General features: G+C 34.7%; 1 protein-coding gene and 1 long non-coding RNA gene across 3 annotated transcripts in view; both read left to right on the top strand.

Moving 5' to 3' along the window:
- AGBL4 (ATP/GTP binding protein like 4) overlaps nucleotides 1-17,641 on the top strand; it is a 442,154-nt gene that overhangs the window by 78,462 nt on the left and 346,051 nt on the right. The gene's annotated exons all lie outside the window — the stretch shown is intronic.
- LOC112942920 overlaps nucleotides 9,564-17,641 on the top strand; it is a 55,273-nt gene continuing 47,195 nt past the window's right edge. For both annotated transcript variants that reach the window (XR_003248482.1, XR_003248483.1), the window contains exons 1-2: nucleotides 9,564-9,692; nucleotides 15,737-15,788. This is a non-coding gene — a long non-coding RNA (uncharacterized LOC112942920). The remainder of the gene's footprint in view (nucleotides 9,693-15,736; nucleotides 15,789-17,641) is intronic.

The following is a 17,641-nucleotide window of genomic DNA, read 5'->3' as shown; positions in this document are numbered from 1 at the left end:
TAAAAGAAAGACAGGTAGGAGATCAAGGGAAATATTCAGTGCTTCCCTGTCTTTGTTCTTCACAAAACTGTAATAAGTTGCTTTTGTAGTATAGTTAATTTTAAGAATGATTTGCTGGCCAATTAGAAAAAAGACAGGTTGAAGAAAAGGAAAATTTCTGCCCTTAGAAAGAGGAGTGGAGAAGAATTGTGCAATACTAGTGAAGTCAGCCTATCTTTGGCACCTGGAGAGAAACTAGGACAAACTATTAATGTCTCAAATCACATGCTTCTGTGAGAATAGTCCAATACAAAACTAAGACAGTTTTATCAAGAACAAGCCATGGCAAATTRTTTCACTTTCTTTCTTTTAGATGACAAAAGGTCTGTCTATATCACTGTAGCCTGCAGGTGTGGTATGTCTTGTTTTTTGGTGGGTTTTGACATTGTTCCATAAAACATGCCAAACTAGTAACATATGGTCAAGAGAAAAATCAYGATTCTGTGTGTAAGATCTTATTCAAAGAGTCTTATTTCACTGYGGGCTTGGGAGGATGCTTGGGGTGGATCTTTTCTGAGCTGGACTCTGTGAAGTGTCTCCTGAACTGATAGAGAGGTGGAGACAGAGCTTGTCCTAGCGGGAACTGAAAATCTTGAGTACAAATGTAAAGTCTGTGGCTAGGGAGCTGAGAAAAGAGACAGAGGAAAAATGAATTAGAGTTCCTGTAATTCAATGGAAATTCAAAAACGGAGATATTCTGACATGTAACAACAGTTACTGTGTTTAAGATCGGTTTATTCCAGTTTACCAAAGGCTGCTAAAGTTAAGATGGATAAAGTGTCTTGCTTGGAAGTTTATTTAAGGAAAGATAGAGGGAACTTGCCGAATTTGCAGAGGAGAGCAGCAAGGGTTTTAGGTTTTTGAAAACCTGGCAGTACAAAAGACTGAAGGATCTTTTGTTTATGAAAGACTGAGGAGTGGACAATGCCAATTCCCTATATGTATAAAGATATTCTAAAGAGAGTGTACTAGAAATGTGTCTGTGAAGTATAGTTTTGCTTTATGTCAATAACTAGTGTGTGAGTAGGAACAGATGAACAAAATAATCTTTTRCAGTCCCCTACATTTCTTCATTACTTATGGTTTTTGCTCATTTGGTCTTCTGCTCTTCCTCCTGTTAACTCTCTTTTCTTATTTATGTAAAAATCTAAAACAACTTTGGCAAAAACATGTCTCCTATGAGATAAAAAAATATATATTATTGAGAATAGTATTTCCATTAGGAATTGTGAAAATGGAAGAGAAATGAGTGTTTCATTTTGGAGTTGAAGCATAAGAATATGGCCACAAATGTTTTTATCTTCACACTCAACACCAGAAAAAACACTACTATTTTGAAGCAGTCAAAAAAAAAAAAAAAAAAAAACCTACAAAATCATATGATTGTATGCACAATCATATTATATGATATGATTATATAATATCTAACACAGGAAAAGAAACATGAAAATCCCCTGTAAATATTTAGAAGTAAAAACAGGTTCTGTAGGCAGTAAATTCTGAGGAATAATAGTATCAGATAATAATCCCAGTGTTCTTAAAATACTAGAAAATTATCCCAGAATTTTTAAAAAACTAATGTAGTGAAAGAAAATACTTTTTTTTGTGGAATATTAGGAAGTTAAAGACATCCAATTATGTTTGAGCATCTAGTTTTGATTATGATATCAACAGACTTTAGAATAGTTTTCCATGAGTAGCAGTAGTACATAATAACGTAAAGGTGGCGGTACTGGGTCAGAATCAGTCTGTCTATAGCTATCTCTTGCCTAAGTGGCAAACAGCAGACTACAAGAATTGGACAAGTTAGATTACTGAGCAATTAAAATTTAGATATAAAATAGATAGATATTAAAAAAAACTAAATATAATGCAACATGGATTCTTGGAAGAGTGTGCATGACTTTTCTCATTCTTCAATTTGAATCTTAAGAAATTTGATTTCATTATAAAATTAATTGAGTCAAAAATTTGTTCTAGACTTCCTTAGGTTGGTGTCAGGCTTAATTGTAGTAGATTATTTCCTATTTTTACTATATCTTTACATATTCTTGCTTTTTGCTGTTAAATATGGGAACCAGAAAGGAGACACAATGACCTCTGCTTTTGTGGAAAAACTAGGAAATGTTTTTGCTAAGCAGAAATTAGGTTTAGACTTTTTTTCTTTCAAAGAACAACAACAGTTGGTAGCATGAAGTGAAATTTAGAGCAGTCCCATAAAGAAATAGTTCGGTAAAATACATAGTGGTCATATAATTTTTAAATTGTGAAATTGAAGTTGATAACATTATTTGCAAAGATCTGAAATTGCTAAGAACATTATGCTATCAAACTCTTTATTTAAAGATACTTTTATAGGTATATTATTTCTGGCATTAAAATCATTAAAATGTACAGAGCAGAGGATGAAAATGATTGTACTTGTTAAGTAYGCAGCTCTTTATATGAAAATTTTAACAAATGCTGACAATATTTGTGAGGAGTTTATATGATAATGACTTATAAATGTCTTATGTTTTCTGTCTGAATTTCAAAATTTCAAAATAAAATCGTAAGTTTGCTTTCATGCAAAGATACATTGCAATTGCTAAAAAAAAAAATTAGATCCCCAATAAGTGAGAAAACATTGGCAAAGATGATGAACACTTTTATTAAATATCTATTTAAATTGTTTACATTCTGCTTCTAAACATAAATAATAGAAGATTCATCTAGATACCATGATAGTAGGTGATATAGAAAAAAGTGAAAAGAAACAAATATTTGACATGTGTATATCCATATTTAGGCAAATTGATGATTTCTGGCACTGTTATAAATTTCTACATTGTAGAGAAAGTTTGCCAGCAAGGAACAGAAGGAGTATTGACTTTTTACTATAATGACATTTCTATCAAATTAATTATAAATTCAGAAAATATTAATCTAATTGAAATAATAGTGCTAAAATAAAAATAGAGTTAGATTTCATTTCCTGACAGTTTAATGGTTGACTAAAAAGGAAAAGACTTGAAATACCAGTGAGAATTAGAGAAAATAATTGTTAACTTCATAATAATTCACAGAAATATTATTGAAAAGCATTGAAAAATAATGTATCTGCCTTATTAAAACCCCATCTGACAACTGTGGAAGTAATTTATTTCTTATTAGTAACAAATAAAATAGTACAAATAAATAATAAAGAAAAGCTATATAGTTTTAATTAATTGATTATCAAGATATGCATCCATCAGCAATCTATCACATTTGTAATATTGGCACTACACTATAAAAATGTCAATGAGCAAATTAAAACAGGATTCACCTTCCTGTCACATTTGGATTTGCTAAATTAAAGAAAGAGCAGTGTAAAATAGATCACACTGCTTAAATGTGAGATACTGTAAGACTGCAATGAGATGTCTCTACGTGATGGGAAGTGACTATTTGCCAGGTTTGTAGGAGCCTCCAGCAGATGCGTAAGGCAAGGCTCAGTGCTCAGCTATTCTCTGCCAAATCCAGGGTAACGTCCARCTATTCCCTGCCAAATCCAGAGCTGGGAGCTCAGTGTGGGAAGCTGACGTCTATGGGCATGCCCAGGGCACAGGACTTAGATGCATTTCATTGTTGCATCTTATTGAGGTTGGCAGCGATCTGAAAACAGTGAATACTCTTTGATGTCCATGTCATTTTCTTGGTGGGAGCAGAGTCGATGCATTTGGCAAATGTAATAGTGAGTGCTCCTGACCCACAAGGTTTCTTCGTTATTTATTGGCTCTTATGTTTTCCATGTAAACATTTTCATAGCACTCTGCTAAGAGACACTTCAACGCCCTTTATCATCGCAGTCATATTGATTGTCTAAAGGTTGGACACGTACAGGCTGGGACAGGACACCTTCGAGACTTTAAACTTGGCCTGTGGATGCTTACTAGGSGTGCACCACTTTATAGGATCTTTAAAGGAGCTGTTATGTAACTCTGAAGACAATGGATGATCCTCATACTTCTGCTCAGCACAATCTCATGTGAAGAATGGAGTTTTCTTTCTCCATAGGATGAGAAAACCACAAAATCCCTTGACTGCTGTCACTGTATATTCACTGCTGTGCTAGCCGTGCTCATTCTATTGCGTTTGTGGGAGACATTTGTCCCAGACACTCACATAGATCTAGTCCCAACACTGCTCTTCCCTTGGCTTTTCTTTCTCCTGCAACACTTGCAAGAAAAAGGGAAGAGTGTAAGTTTGTGCCTCTGTGCAGCACAGTTCCCTAAGGTCCGCACAAGACACCTCCAAACTCAGATCCTTCCCCTGCATATATTTGAATCAGATATATTTGAATCAGGTATATTTGAAATATTCCCCAGGTATATTTGAATCATGAAAGGGTACAAAATTTTCATTTTAAGCAGTCACTGGAGGTGGTGAGCACGAACTCTTTTTTGGCCAAGTGATCCAAAAATGAGTTGAAGTGTCATGCCTCGAAAGTGCCTAAACAAACAATTTTGACTTCTGCTCAAGGCTGCTTTGGAAATGAAAAACAGATCGGCTGATCCTTAAATGTCAGGATGGGCTTTATATGCTTCAACTGTATCGGGTTTGGGATGTTTTGAGGTATCTAGAACTTGATTAATCTCTCTGCAGGTTCTGGTTATGACTTTAAAAAAATTGCATCACTAGCAAAAACAATATGAGACTTGTTTTCTATAAGATTTAGAAAAAGTAAAATAATTTGTGGTGTTTTATTACCACAACTTATCTCGAAGGGCAGGTAGTACACAGACAAAAACCATTTTATTCTGTTTATGAACAGTAGGTGGGTAGAGCTGAAGAAGTTTGGCTCTGGTGTTAACTCTAAAATAAAATGAACACTGCTCTAAATTCTTTGCCCTACTCCAAAGAGCTCTTCAGGGCCTTTGGCATGCTGTAGCTAGGTCTGCACACACCAGTTCCCARGAGCTTCATCTTTTATCTGTGTTTTCTAAAAATATATATACACTCGATTATCTGTCCCTGTGCAGGAGTTAGCTTTCCTGCAGGTTTTTCTAAATAGCAGTTCTTATTTTTTGCTCTTTGTAAGGATGGAAAGTATATTAGAAGGGAATGATTTTAAAAGTAAATTATGTTSCTGTAATGATATGTTAGAGAGAACCTATGATAGTAGTGTTAACTCCTCCCTTACCTCACTTGTTTTTGGTATACAAGAATTCCAATTTGTCTTTCCATTGTTTTTGTAGACTCTATTACCATATTACCAAATATACAGAAACTAAATGTTCTTTGTCTTTTTGATCTCTATCACACAGTAAAGATAGTGTCAGAGTTACATAGAAATGTATCTCTTTTCCAGAAAAGTGTATTTATTTAGAGAACCATTTGCAAACACTCCATATGTTTATGGATGTGTATCATCTATATGAGCCATATGCGTATATATATATGTATCCATATGTATATGATCCATATGTTGGTCACTGAAGCAGGCAACCCTTATCTAAAAGAGGCYCACATAAATAATACTGTAAAAGTATAAAAGACATGTATCAGAGAGTAGCTAAATGAACACTGCCTAATGAAAGAATGATAAACATATTTCTATTAATTATCTCAAATAGTGATTATATTGGACAAAGCATTGAAAGGAGACTCAAAAGATCATACTACTGGCAAGCGAAAATTTACATATCTTCTTGCCTCAATTTCCGCATCTATAAAGTGGAGAAAATGCGGTTTACTTCCTTTGTAAAACACTTTTGTGATTTAATGTTGAACAATGTTGTATATGAAGTGAATATCTACTGAACACAGAGACAGAAAATCAAGGTGAGACGTTGTGTCTAACAAGTTTCCAGAGTTTCCTGAGAGGCTATATAAATTGCAGCCCAAACTTTGTAAGTGCCACTAATTCCTTCCAGTTTATTCTTAGTCTATACTGGCTACACATTGGCTATGTATTAGTTAAATTTATTTACAGAATGAATTAAAGTATGCATGTATATATTGCAAGCAGAGTAGTTGCATTACCCAAACAGAAAAATAAAGTATTCGAATTGTAGGGAAAAACAAAGACTTGACTCAAAAACTATCCGTTGTTCTTCCTTTGTCATTTTGCATTGGCACGCTGATCCATCATTACATCACACAGGATGGGTAGGACAAGTGTTCTTCACCAGCATGATGGGCACAATATATCATTCTCTTTTCCAACAGATCCTACATAGATTTAGTTCTAAAAATAGAAAATCAGTCAGAAAACCAGACAGAAAATCAGTTCCACACTTCTCATTTCCATGTCCTAGCCCAGTCAGTCAGAGTGGTTATTTAGAACATCTTCCACAGTAGATCTCACAAACTCAATGAGCTTGACAAGCACAGACAAAATAGAAATTATGACATATGAAAGGCCGCGGAGGATTATGTTGCTGCTCACAACAGCTTCCCTATGGTTTACCATTTCCTGCTTGATTTCTGTCTTTCCTTAGTTTCCAGAGTTGCTAAGCCAATTTATCATCAATAATTTTTCTGATTGTATTGTCTAAAAATAATTTAATGCAGGTCAGTCTCTGTTCTTATATATCTCAAAATCTTAACATTAAGTAATATATATTACTGGGGACTTGTAGAGGACTTCAACAGTGTTCAACAGTGGTGTGTATATCTAAGAGAAGAATAGAAAAAAATGCCACTTTTTTATTATGATCCAAGGGGGGGTATCCTTGGTAAATATCCACAAAAAATGTGTAAGAAGAGGTGATAATTGTTGCTAGAGGAGAGGTCTACAAATTGGTTAGACCACCATGATGCTACAGTAATACCTGCATTTAGCATTTTTAGAGAAGTATATTTGTTAATCCATTAAGATTTATTCAATTGCATTTATATGGAAAAAGAATGTGCGTCAGAGAGTGTTGCTTAATATTAAATACAAGCTGTAGTCTTAAGTTTTGACATTGGTCAGATTGTATTTCATTTCTCCCTCTAATTTCTGGGTAATACATCATTTGAAGCCAAATACTTTTGTTTATGYGTAAAAGCCAGAAATAGGAAAAAAATCCCTGGCTTTTAACACAGTTCTAGAACCCAAGACTCAATGTCTGTATGCAAGCATTTATTAGGGATGATTATAGGTGTGGTGAATTGTGTCTCATTGGATATAATGTTGAATATCTGTGTCAATATGCATATTAGGTTATTCATATGTGCTAGTTTATATGCAGAATGATAATGTCACATTCATTTCTTGGCTTCAGTGCATTAAAATTCTCAACCACAGTGATTCATTAATGACTTTATTGCTCTAATAGATTTCAGTGAACCCCAGTAAAAGAGTGTTAACTGCCATAAGTAGATTTTTAAAGTTTAGATATAATAATCTCAAGTTAAAATATTTAATTATTTTAATATTGTGTGCTTTCTAGACCCTATAAGGGACATGAATTTAAGGAAGTGACATATAAATGAAGACTGATATTTTACTCACAGAGGTTCAGTCAAAATGATACATCCATTACTGTTAGAAATGAGTTACAGTCAAATTTCTAACAAAATTTAGCTCATCAAGATTGATAGACAAAACTCCTATCTTGTCTCTGAATCAAATTAACCCTTCCATCTTCTTATCTTCTACCACTGCCAAAGTGAAGTCCAGTAGCAAGTGGACAACATGATGCGATCTCCTATGAGGAGGGAACATAACAAAAAAATGATCACAACCTAGACCATAGGGAGCAGTCTTTCACCTGCTCCTGGACCTAACTGGAATAATGCCATGCGATATGGTCCTTGAGAGAAACGAGGTCCTCAAGAACTGGTTGATTTTCAAGGATCCTTCCTCCAGGCTCAAAGATAGTCTAGCTTGATAAGCAGKAATTCAAACAGAGGCAGCAGGAAGATTGCATGGATGAACAAGGTGCTCCTTGCAAACACAAACATAAAAAGGAAGCAAAGTAGAGGTGGAAACAAGGACAGGTGAATTGAGAGAACCATAGAGACACTGCTTAAGCATGGGTTAGAAAAACCAAAGTCCACCTAGAGATGGATCTGCCAACAAGGGACAGCAAGAAATGCTTCTAGAAGTACAACTTGTTCAGTCTGAGCTTTCTCAGGCATGACAAGTCAATACTTCTACTCTGCTGAATAAAACTGAAACAGTAAGATGCTCTTATTTTAGTATCCAAATGGAATGTACTGGATGGCAGTTAGAATAAGTCTCTCCCCAGTTGTAATTTAAGCAGCTAGATAGGAATATCATTGAAAGATAATAAATGTGGAAATCTACAACACTATTTSCCACCACTTTTCACTATGGGACTATATTATGAAAGCCACTAGAAAACTGCTCTTGTCAATGAAAAGCCAACTAATTCCTATTGTGAAACATCAGAGGAAGAGTTTAAAGCAACTTCTTTCTTGAAGCAAAATGGGAATGCAAAGAACGAAACTGTGCTGCAAAGAGATGCTACAAAATATGTCATATTTCAAAATGATATCATCTTTTATATACGTTAAATCCATCAAATCCACTAAGAAAGGAACCTCACTAAAGTTGCAGTGTCTCACACTATAATTCTAATATAACTCTGTGGTGAGACAGACTCCTTCATCCCACCAGAGAGGAAAGGGTTAAATGATCATTTCTAAGACCTGTGTTTCTGCTAGTCTTAATGATTGCTCATATAGTCCCAGGTGGTATATATTGGTGTGTGGGTGTAGAAGATGGTTTAGATATGTAGGGTATTTTGCTTTTCCTCACCTAAGTAAGACTATAAGGGACTCACAGCAGTGGCAGCTCTTGCAAAAGTATGAGAATTTTCTTTCTTGTTAATTGGCAATCAGTTTAGGTTTTGAAAAAAGACCATAACAGACAAAGGACAGAAAAAAAGAAAAAAAAATCACACACAAAAAAAAAACCCAGCTGAACCTATGGTAGGACACTTCTGGGTAGGATCTGCACATCTGAAAAGTATGAGAGGCTGATTGTGAAATGCTGTGGAGCTGGAGACTTTGCTGTGCTGGAGGTTGCCTGTGCCAGCTTCCTTGTGCAATCTTTAGATACATAATCTCATATTGTTTTCAAGTACAAGATAATAACTTAATGAGCAGTGATCCAAGTATTTTGTTTTATCATATTCAATGTGTAGTCCCAGGCCATGCTACGTACTATTTACTATACACTGCTTAAATGCTGTGCTGAAGGCAAAATAATTAAGCTCCTYCTGGGCTTTTCGGTAGTGTTTATTGCTGTAGGACTGGAGTGCCTCATGATGTAAAATAAATTGCCACCTTAAAGCATGTTTGTTAGGAAGACTGTATCCCTATTTCCAAGTATAAAAAAATATCTGGCATATTGCTTGTGCCCTATTTAAAATACCTCAAACTGGATTTAAGCACTAACCAGTAGAGTGTCCTTTCTGCTTATGTTTAACTCCCCTTTTCTTCAGCTGCAAGTAGTTAGCCACTCTGCTATCTCAAGGATGATATAAACAGGTTCACCTGGGAGAGGCTGGTGCAAAAGCTGCCTCCATCTGGGGGTGAGCTCTGTGGTGGACACAAGGAGTTAGATGTAGTTATATAAATTAGGTTTTTGGAGGTGGTTGCTATTTGGTTTAGGYTGAGATTTTTTCACGCTTTGTGGAGAAGACTGTTTGCAGTTACCAATGATCTTTGTTGAGGTAAGTAAGATTATAATTTTTTTTTTTTTCCTAAGTTTCTTAAAAGTGGGGGAGCCCGACTTCCTTTTTCAAAAGCACCTAAATTGTCTATTGACTTAAGTACTTTTAGAAAGTTATTTTCTCTTTTATCCTGCAATTACAATGATAAAGTATTTTCTTTATCAGAGATGAAAGATTTCAATTTGAAAGTTGTGTGTGTAATTTCTAACAAGACTTTCTTTTCCCTATTCCTTTTTGTCTATTATGTAACAAAACTGAAACCTTAGAGAAAATGAATAATTTTAAAGGCAACAGCTCACTAACTTTTCTGCTAATTCTGCTGGAATYTTTCAATTTTATTGTTTTAGTTGAAGCACTAAAGTGAATCAGACTGAGAGAAAAATACTTACTGGATTTAGAGCAATAACTGGGTAGCTTGTTCTAGAATGTTCTCGAAGTCTGTATGAAATGCACTGTGGACAAAGATATGCCTACTGAGGTACCTTATGCTACAGACCACTGTAATTGTAACAAATCACCAGAGCTGAAAACTGATTATTTGTAAATAACTGCCTGTGTTTTGGTATATAAGCACAGATTCTTACTAAAAAAAAAAAAAAAAACCTTTATTTACTTGTGAAGACTGCATAGTTAAGGATAACGATTAAGTTAGCTGGTTCTAGTCCATCTAATATATGCTCTGTAGGTATTCTGTAAGGCTAACTCTTAAGCCTCTGTAAAGCTAACTTTTAAGCTGGTTTCATGCAATATGGATTGACTATAGTTTATGGAAGTGCAGGTATCTTACATCTGTAAGATTTAACATTTTCAACTGCTCTTCTAGTTTTAAATAATAAAACAATTTTTGATAAATGTCATTTTTGATTAAAATCATTTTGACTGGCATTATTTATGTTCCCTCTTTTAATTCTTTATCAGTTGAATCCCTCATCAACTGCTTTCTCTAACCTACTTGGGACTGATAGCTGCCTGGGTCATCCTCCTTGCCCTTTATGAATATTTGCATGGTCTTCTAAGACTAAGAACTCTTTTTTTTCCCTCCAGAACTATAAGATATAATAAAATCAACACCCATTTGTAGGTAGCTTCAGCATGTTTTTTAAGGCTGCACTCTCTAAATTGTAAGAAGCTATTGACTGAAAATAAATAAKTTCTTAGCAATTAGAATTTAATGCTCTGAAGCAGAAGAGGTAAATTAGTTAGAGCTAGGCAGATCTATACAAAACCCAAGAATGGTGTCAGATTATTTTACCATCATRGGTTATACTGTGCTTTTCTGAGCTATGTATTCTGCAACATTTGGGACTGGTTCCACCCCTGAAAGTTCTTATAGTTCTTTGTTACAGGAGAGTGGAGTCGTTTCCAGCAACTCCATCTAAGATAACAAATGCCTGTCGTGTTCCTCTATCYGTAAATTTGCATTTACAAGATTTATAAGGGGCACTTTTTAATTTTGTTTGCTGCAGACAGCTCTCTAAAAAGAACTGAGGAAGAAGGGAAATAAATCCACTCTTTGTTGCTGAGGGAAAAAGTGCAGGAAAGTACACTTTCAGTAATCTTTCATCAGAGTCTGCTGTGCTTTGACCTTCGYATCATTCATTTATGTCCTGACAGTGATCACATCCTCTTGTTGCATGAGGTTAAATTTATCACATCTTTTAACACTTCCTTGCAACTCGTTAGGTAATTGATATAGAAATACAGTTTGTAATAATTAGGAAAACAATTTATGTGATAATGTTATATTCATACATTGCATGAGTATCTTTACTCTGAGTTAAATGATGCCAGTTATTATGGAAAGGATTTGGCCCTATATCTTATTCTATTGGTAGGTATTTTAGTAATGAAGCAAGAGGTRAAGATGGCCCCTTAAGAAAAATGAACCAACCTTTTCCTCCTTCAAAGACGATCTGAAATTTCCATTGTCCGCTCTTACACAATTTATTTTTCTAGGCTGTTCTTGGTGGTGTTGGAGAAAAAAGGTTTACYGCAGCACTAAATGAGTAATGTTATGCCTCCCTAAGCCTAAGTTAGGGACCCACGTGCAGAGGAAGCAGGAGCCAGAACTGTTGTTTTTCCCTGCTGTGACTTCTCCCTTCTTTTCCACTTAATTTCCAAGGCTTGACCAAACAGTGTGCCCATCAGTTAGCCTATGGTGTTGGCTGCTTTCATTCAAAGAGATGACACTTGTTAGCTAGTTATATAAATATGTAATAAAACTATGGTGTGATAGCTTGTGTTGGTGGCTTGTGATATAGTAAAACACAAATATCTCTAGGTCGTAACTGAGAACCTCATTCAAATGAGTTTAATTTGTTTCAGTTATTGCCATTGAGTTCTTATTACTGCCTGGCATATTGTTTCCTTAAGCAATAGGAAAAGGACTATTTCAACCCCAAGTGCATTTTTTTTATAATGTTTTGGGTGTGTGTTTTGGATGGGGGTGGYAGGAAGGAACATGAATACAGTATTAGCTGCTGCATATATTATAATGCATTTGTAATGTAATAAAACAATTATTTTAAATAGTGTCTTTCTCATTCAAAGCAAATTAAAAGAGTTTAACTGTTTAATGAGTTAAGTATTGGAGGGAAGTGCTCCAGTATCTGAGTCATTTTGTGTGCTCTTGACAAGAGTTAGGCAGAATGTTGATTATCAGAATTCATTGGATTGCAAAAAATATGCTTTGTCAGTCCAAAGGAACAGTTCTAATATACTGCTCTTCTAAAAAGGAATAGATTTTTTTTTTACACCTTTAAGCACACCTGGGAAGTCACCTTCAGCAAATGTAATCTAAAGTGCATCATGGGCAACACTGGATTTGCTAATATGATGTGTCCTTTTTCTCAGGGTTTCCTCACCCTGCCCTGTCTTTCCACTGTGCTTGTTTCTGTTTTATTTTAGAAATGATTCTGCAGTACTACTTGGATGTGCTCATAGGAGCCCACACAGTGTGAAGTAGGTGCAGCAAACTGCACAATCAAGTACATTAAATAAAATTGCACTTCCATAACAAAATATGACAGCTGTCGTTTAAAATAGAGAATTCGTTTTCCCCCAGAGCATCTCATATTTTGAGAGCACATCAAAGGAGATCTTTTCCTTTCCAAAAATCCTTTAAGAATAGACAATATAATGGAGGTTATTTTAATCTAGTTTAATCGCCTGTACATGAAGTGTCTTGGATAAGAACTTGAACTTTGTTTCTGTGTTTGGTGCCATGAATGGGGGGAGAAGGAGTGCTGGTAGTAGAAATTCTAGCAACTGACTCGCACTTCCATGGCAATAAAATTGGATGGAAATTTTAACTATTTATCTAGTTCTTAGGGCAACTTTTCTAGACCCAAAAACTCCATGCGGACTAGGCTTGAAGTTCTATATGACTTTGTGTTATGTTTGSATTATCGGGATGTATTCCAATATGGAGTATGTGCCAGAAAAATCTAAAATAATGTAGGTGGAATATAGAAAGTGAGTTTTCTTTGTTTTGACCTTTCCATAGTCTGTAAATTAGGTAAATCTGAAGTTCTCTGCATCAAAACATGAGGATTTTCAAGAATATTATTTCTCCATATATATGTATATGGTCTTGACTGAGAATGGTCCCAAATTTGGCTAGCCAGATAGAAATTTTAGTTTTTAGGTAATTTGTGTGTGTGTTATATTACTGAGGCTTGAATGTGTTAAAACACAGATGCCAAAGAATTTCGTAAATGCAGAACTCTAAGTTAAATTGGAATGATAATAAAGTCAAGCAAAAGGATATTTGGGAACAACTAGTTGAAGCATAAGAAATTTAAAGCAGAATATATTAAACATATAAGAAGCAGGAAACTTCTCAGTCAGTAGGTAGAACTGATAAATATTTGATGAATGAAGGGATAAAGTTGTAACAGAGAAGCAAAAAAAGTTGTACTTTGTTAATTTTTGAAGGTTAGGGGATTTATTGTGSCAGAATCTGTCACTGTCAAGCAAAAGTATCTATCAGCTAAATTATAAAGATCCATAAAATGAATAAAAACATTTTGCCAGGAAAAGATGGAAAGGGATGTGCTAGATGTCAAACTGTGAGTGACATTGGTGACTTCACTGCCCATTCTTATGCTCTCAGGCAGCAGATTTCACAGGGCAAATAAATGTTGCTGCAGTGTGTTTTAAAAGTGGACTCGGAGTGCTGGAACAGGTTAATGGAGGAAGATGCCACCCAGGGCTATTAAGTCAAGTTGTCCGGGTTTAACTGCTTTCTCATGAAGTTCTTAACAAGTTAGCTATTGAAAAGATATGGAGAGCACTAGCATTTCCAAAACAGGTGCTGACAGAGACAGGATGCCAAGCTGGATGAAATTCTGGTCTGAATGGCTCCTGCTTCTGTTRTGCTCTATTCACGAAGGAGCCAAGGGAAGAAAATGTGTAAAAGACTATAAATGCTCAGTAACGAGCTGCTGATTTTGGTGAGACTTTTGATGGGTTCTTACCACTGTTACCAAGGGTTAACATCTTGGGTAAGATGATATAATGATCTGAAAACAGAAGGAAAACTAATGCCAATAAAACATGTTGATATACTATGATAAACTGAAATTGCCAGGACAATGGTTTATTTCAAGGGGCATAAGATCTATTCTGTTTTCTTTTATATTTTTGCGATATTTTTCTTGGATTATTTTTTAAAAAATATTCTATAAATAAATGGTGCTATTCCTTCAGCTCTTCAAAACTTGGCCAAAAATTGTCAAGCAAAACCAGCTTTCTTAGCTATGTTAACTTTAGTGGGAGTTTTGCCTGTGAGAGGACTGAATAGATGGAGGGAGAAAAAAATCATAGGTTATACATATATCTATTTATACATATATACTGGGTCATAATAGAGTTCATCCCTTTGGAGGCCAGCCTCGCATGTAAAAATTGGAATATGAATAGACAAGTACTTGGACAACAATACCCAATTTACAGAATATATAGAACCTTTAGCTTTGTTAAATAATATTATATTTAATAAAATATTGACTGCCTGAAATTTGGAAAAATTACTTTGTTGTTGCTTATATTTTAAAATAGTCACTTAATATAGTTGAATATTTTTTCCTGTCACTCTCTAATATTAAACTTCATGTCTCTAAATGATGTGAGTTGGCTTTATTTTCCTCAGTCAGAGCCGTTAATGTTTGTTATTGATTCATGCTTAAAAAAAAAGGAAATGATGAAAGACTTCTTCAGAATACTTGAAATCCAATCTGATTTCTTCTTTTAAATTGGAAATACAATATACCTAGTGCTCTAGGATATGTATGTTTAAGTGCAAGTGGGTGGAGCATACATAACTTCCTGTTTTATTTGAATGCACAGACTCTGCATCTATATTTTATAAAGACTGGTGCTCTAAGTTGAGGCTAACATGGCAGTTTTGAAGTTGTAAATTATATTGCAAGAAAGGTATTATTAAAGTTAAATAAGTATCTCACAGCTAACTTGATCATGTACGTATTTCAGACACTTGCTATGATACTTGTACATGCAGTTCTGGCAGCAGTACCTGAGAGGAGCTTTTAGTGTGTTCTGAATTCCTATCACTTTCCCTGCAATACTAATTTTATCCTTGTGCATATGATTATATCTTAGCTAATGGATGAGTAAAAATACACAAGGGAGATGGTAAACAAAATGGTTTTCTTCCCTCTCTGTCTTAGGACTGTTAGAACATGTTTTTGCCTCTGCTTTAATTCAATTCTAACCACAAGGGGAAAGAGCATTTAACAGAAAGAAAGWTCTTTATTCTCTATGTCATATAATAATGTAATCAAGTGGGTAGAAATATATAGTCGATACAGAAATACTAAATTCTATTTCTGCTCTCAGTCATAATCTTTTTAAAGTATTCCTGGAAGGTGAAATGAGCTACTCTTACTTCCATTCTATAGTGAATAGTTTCACAAATAGTTATACTAAAACATAAAAGAAATTGATGCTTTATGGTTTAAAGAAAGATACTTGAGACTTTCTTTTAATAACATCCTGATCATCTTAATTTAAAATATTTGTAGTTCGGAAGCTTGTCCTGATTATGGCCATTGTATAGAACTCCTCACATCTACGGTGAGTAGGATTCCATGTACGTGCATGATTTGTAGTTTAAGTGGCACAAATTACAGTATTGTGGTATATCCTCACTACTTGTCTAATCACTTTCTCCCTGGTTTAATATTTGCACTATACTGGATATATYTTTCTCTGTGCTGTGAAGACCAAAATACAGGTAGAACTAACCTCTAATGGGGAGAGGGAAGAGAAGAATGAATGCCCAATAACGATTATTATGATTTCTTTTTACTTGAAAGCAAACACTGGAACTTGACTGCTTGGCAAATATTGCACAGGAGTTTCCACTGTTTTCRTGTTGAAGGATTAGCATATAAGAGATTATTCGATGCTTAGGTTYACCTTTCAGTGATCATCTACTTTGTTCTCAGCCTAATATGATTTACAGACGTCTACTGAGACACTATTTCATTCCAAAAGATTCATAGTTTGAGACTGTATAATATAAAAAGTGTTTTACTGTATAATTGGGCTAGAATGCATTTTATCTTATATTCCTGTGTATGCTATAGGTTACTGACAGTCTCTTAACTAATTCCTTTATTGTTTCCACTCAGTCTCAAACCTGTTAACATGCTGTTCCCTTTACCTGTTTCCTACTCCTATTCTTACCTGTTAACTTCTTTCATAACAACTTTTCTAGTGTTCCCCCTTGCAAACACAAGGCCTGCAGTTGCAGCTCTGCACTGAGGCCTGGGACTACTCGAGCAATCCTCTAGGCTGGCATAATCACTTTACTGGTACAGAAGAAGGTTAGGTTTTTCTTTAAAATATGATAACCATAAGTAGTTTAAAGTCAAGAAATTATAAGCATTTTAATCTCTGAATCAGGCAAGCTGCAGTATTAGGAACTGAAATGTTTTTAAATATACATATATATATATATAAATCATCCTGTTCTGTTTCAGACTCTAAAAAAGTGTTATCATCCAACTCGTTCAAGATGAACAGACATGAATGACTAAAAATCAATTTGCCTTAAAGCATTTCTCTTATTAAAGTTTTAATAAGAGCATTAGCAATTTACATTAATGATTTCTTTAGAGATGACCAAACTAGATAAATTAGGAGATAAATGAGTAAATGCAATAAATAATGCAGTGTTGTTGCATTTTGCTGTGTACTATATTCTTTAAACTGAGAAGGGCRTTTTAGTTTAATAATGAAAATAGTGCACCAGAATGTGTTTTGGAATATACTTKGTAAAAGAAAGGAAGCCCAAGTCATGGGAGAGCAAGCTTGCTTCAGCACRCATTTTCTGAAAAGGGGCCAAGAGCATTTTTGGATTTATGACATTTACAAAAAAGCTGCATTTATTCTGCAGTTCACATGGTGCTTCTCTTCTGTCAAATCTATCAATCTTTTCTCCATATTATTGTCCTTTTGTTGTCCTTTCTTTCCTATTTTCACTATTTTAATTGCGATGATTTGCTTAGAATTACTACTGATACTTGACTTTCAGTAATGTAGACTTCTACAGTGTTCATATCCCCAAATGTCTTTTAACGATGACTTATCCTACTGCAGAAAACAGCAATTTTTTGTCCTGCTAGTTTTTTGTCCTGCTAGAATTTATCCTTCTTAAAGCTTTATTTATTTATTTTTTCCTTCTGAGGGTTTATAGCCCCCTTCAGCAACCAAGTGCTGGTTGTAAAAACCATGTTTTAACATGGTTCACAAGCCACTGGTAAAAACAAAAGTTCTGGTAAAAAGAATTAGCTCTCTTACTTTTCCATSCTCTTGCACAAACTATTTTCTTCCACTATATCTATTATTTTTGCTGGAGGAGGAACGAACTCTATTAGAATTACAACTGACAGCTGTKCATGTATTGGCAAGAATAGTGAAGT

The sequence above is a fragment of the Nothoprocta perdicaria genome, unplaced genomic scaffold (genome assembly GCF_003342845.1).
Source record: "Nothoprocta perdicaria isolate Ctin4 unplaced genomic scaffold, notPer1 scaffold_0, whole genome shotgun sequence".
Taxonomy (NCBI): domain Eukaryota; kingdom Metazoa; phylum Chordata; class Aves; order Tinamiformes; family Tinamidae; genus Nothoprocta; species Nothoprocta perdicaria.
The sequence above is the reverse complement of the archived record's forward strand: the minus strand, read 5'-3'. Positions and strand labels throughout refer to the sequence as shown.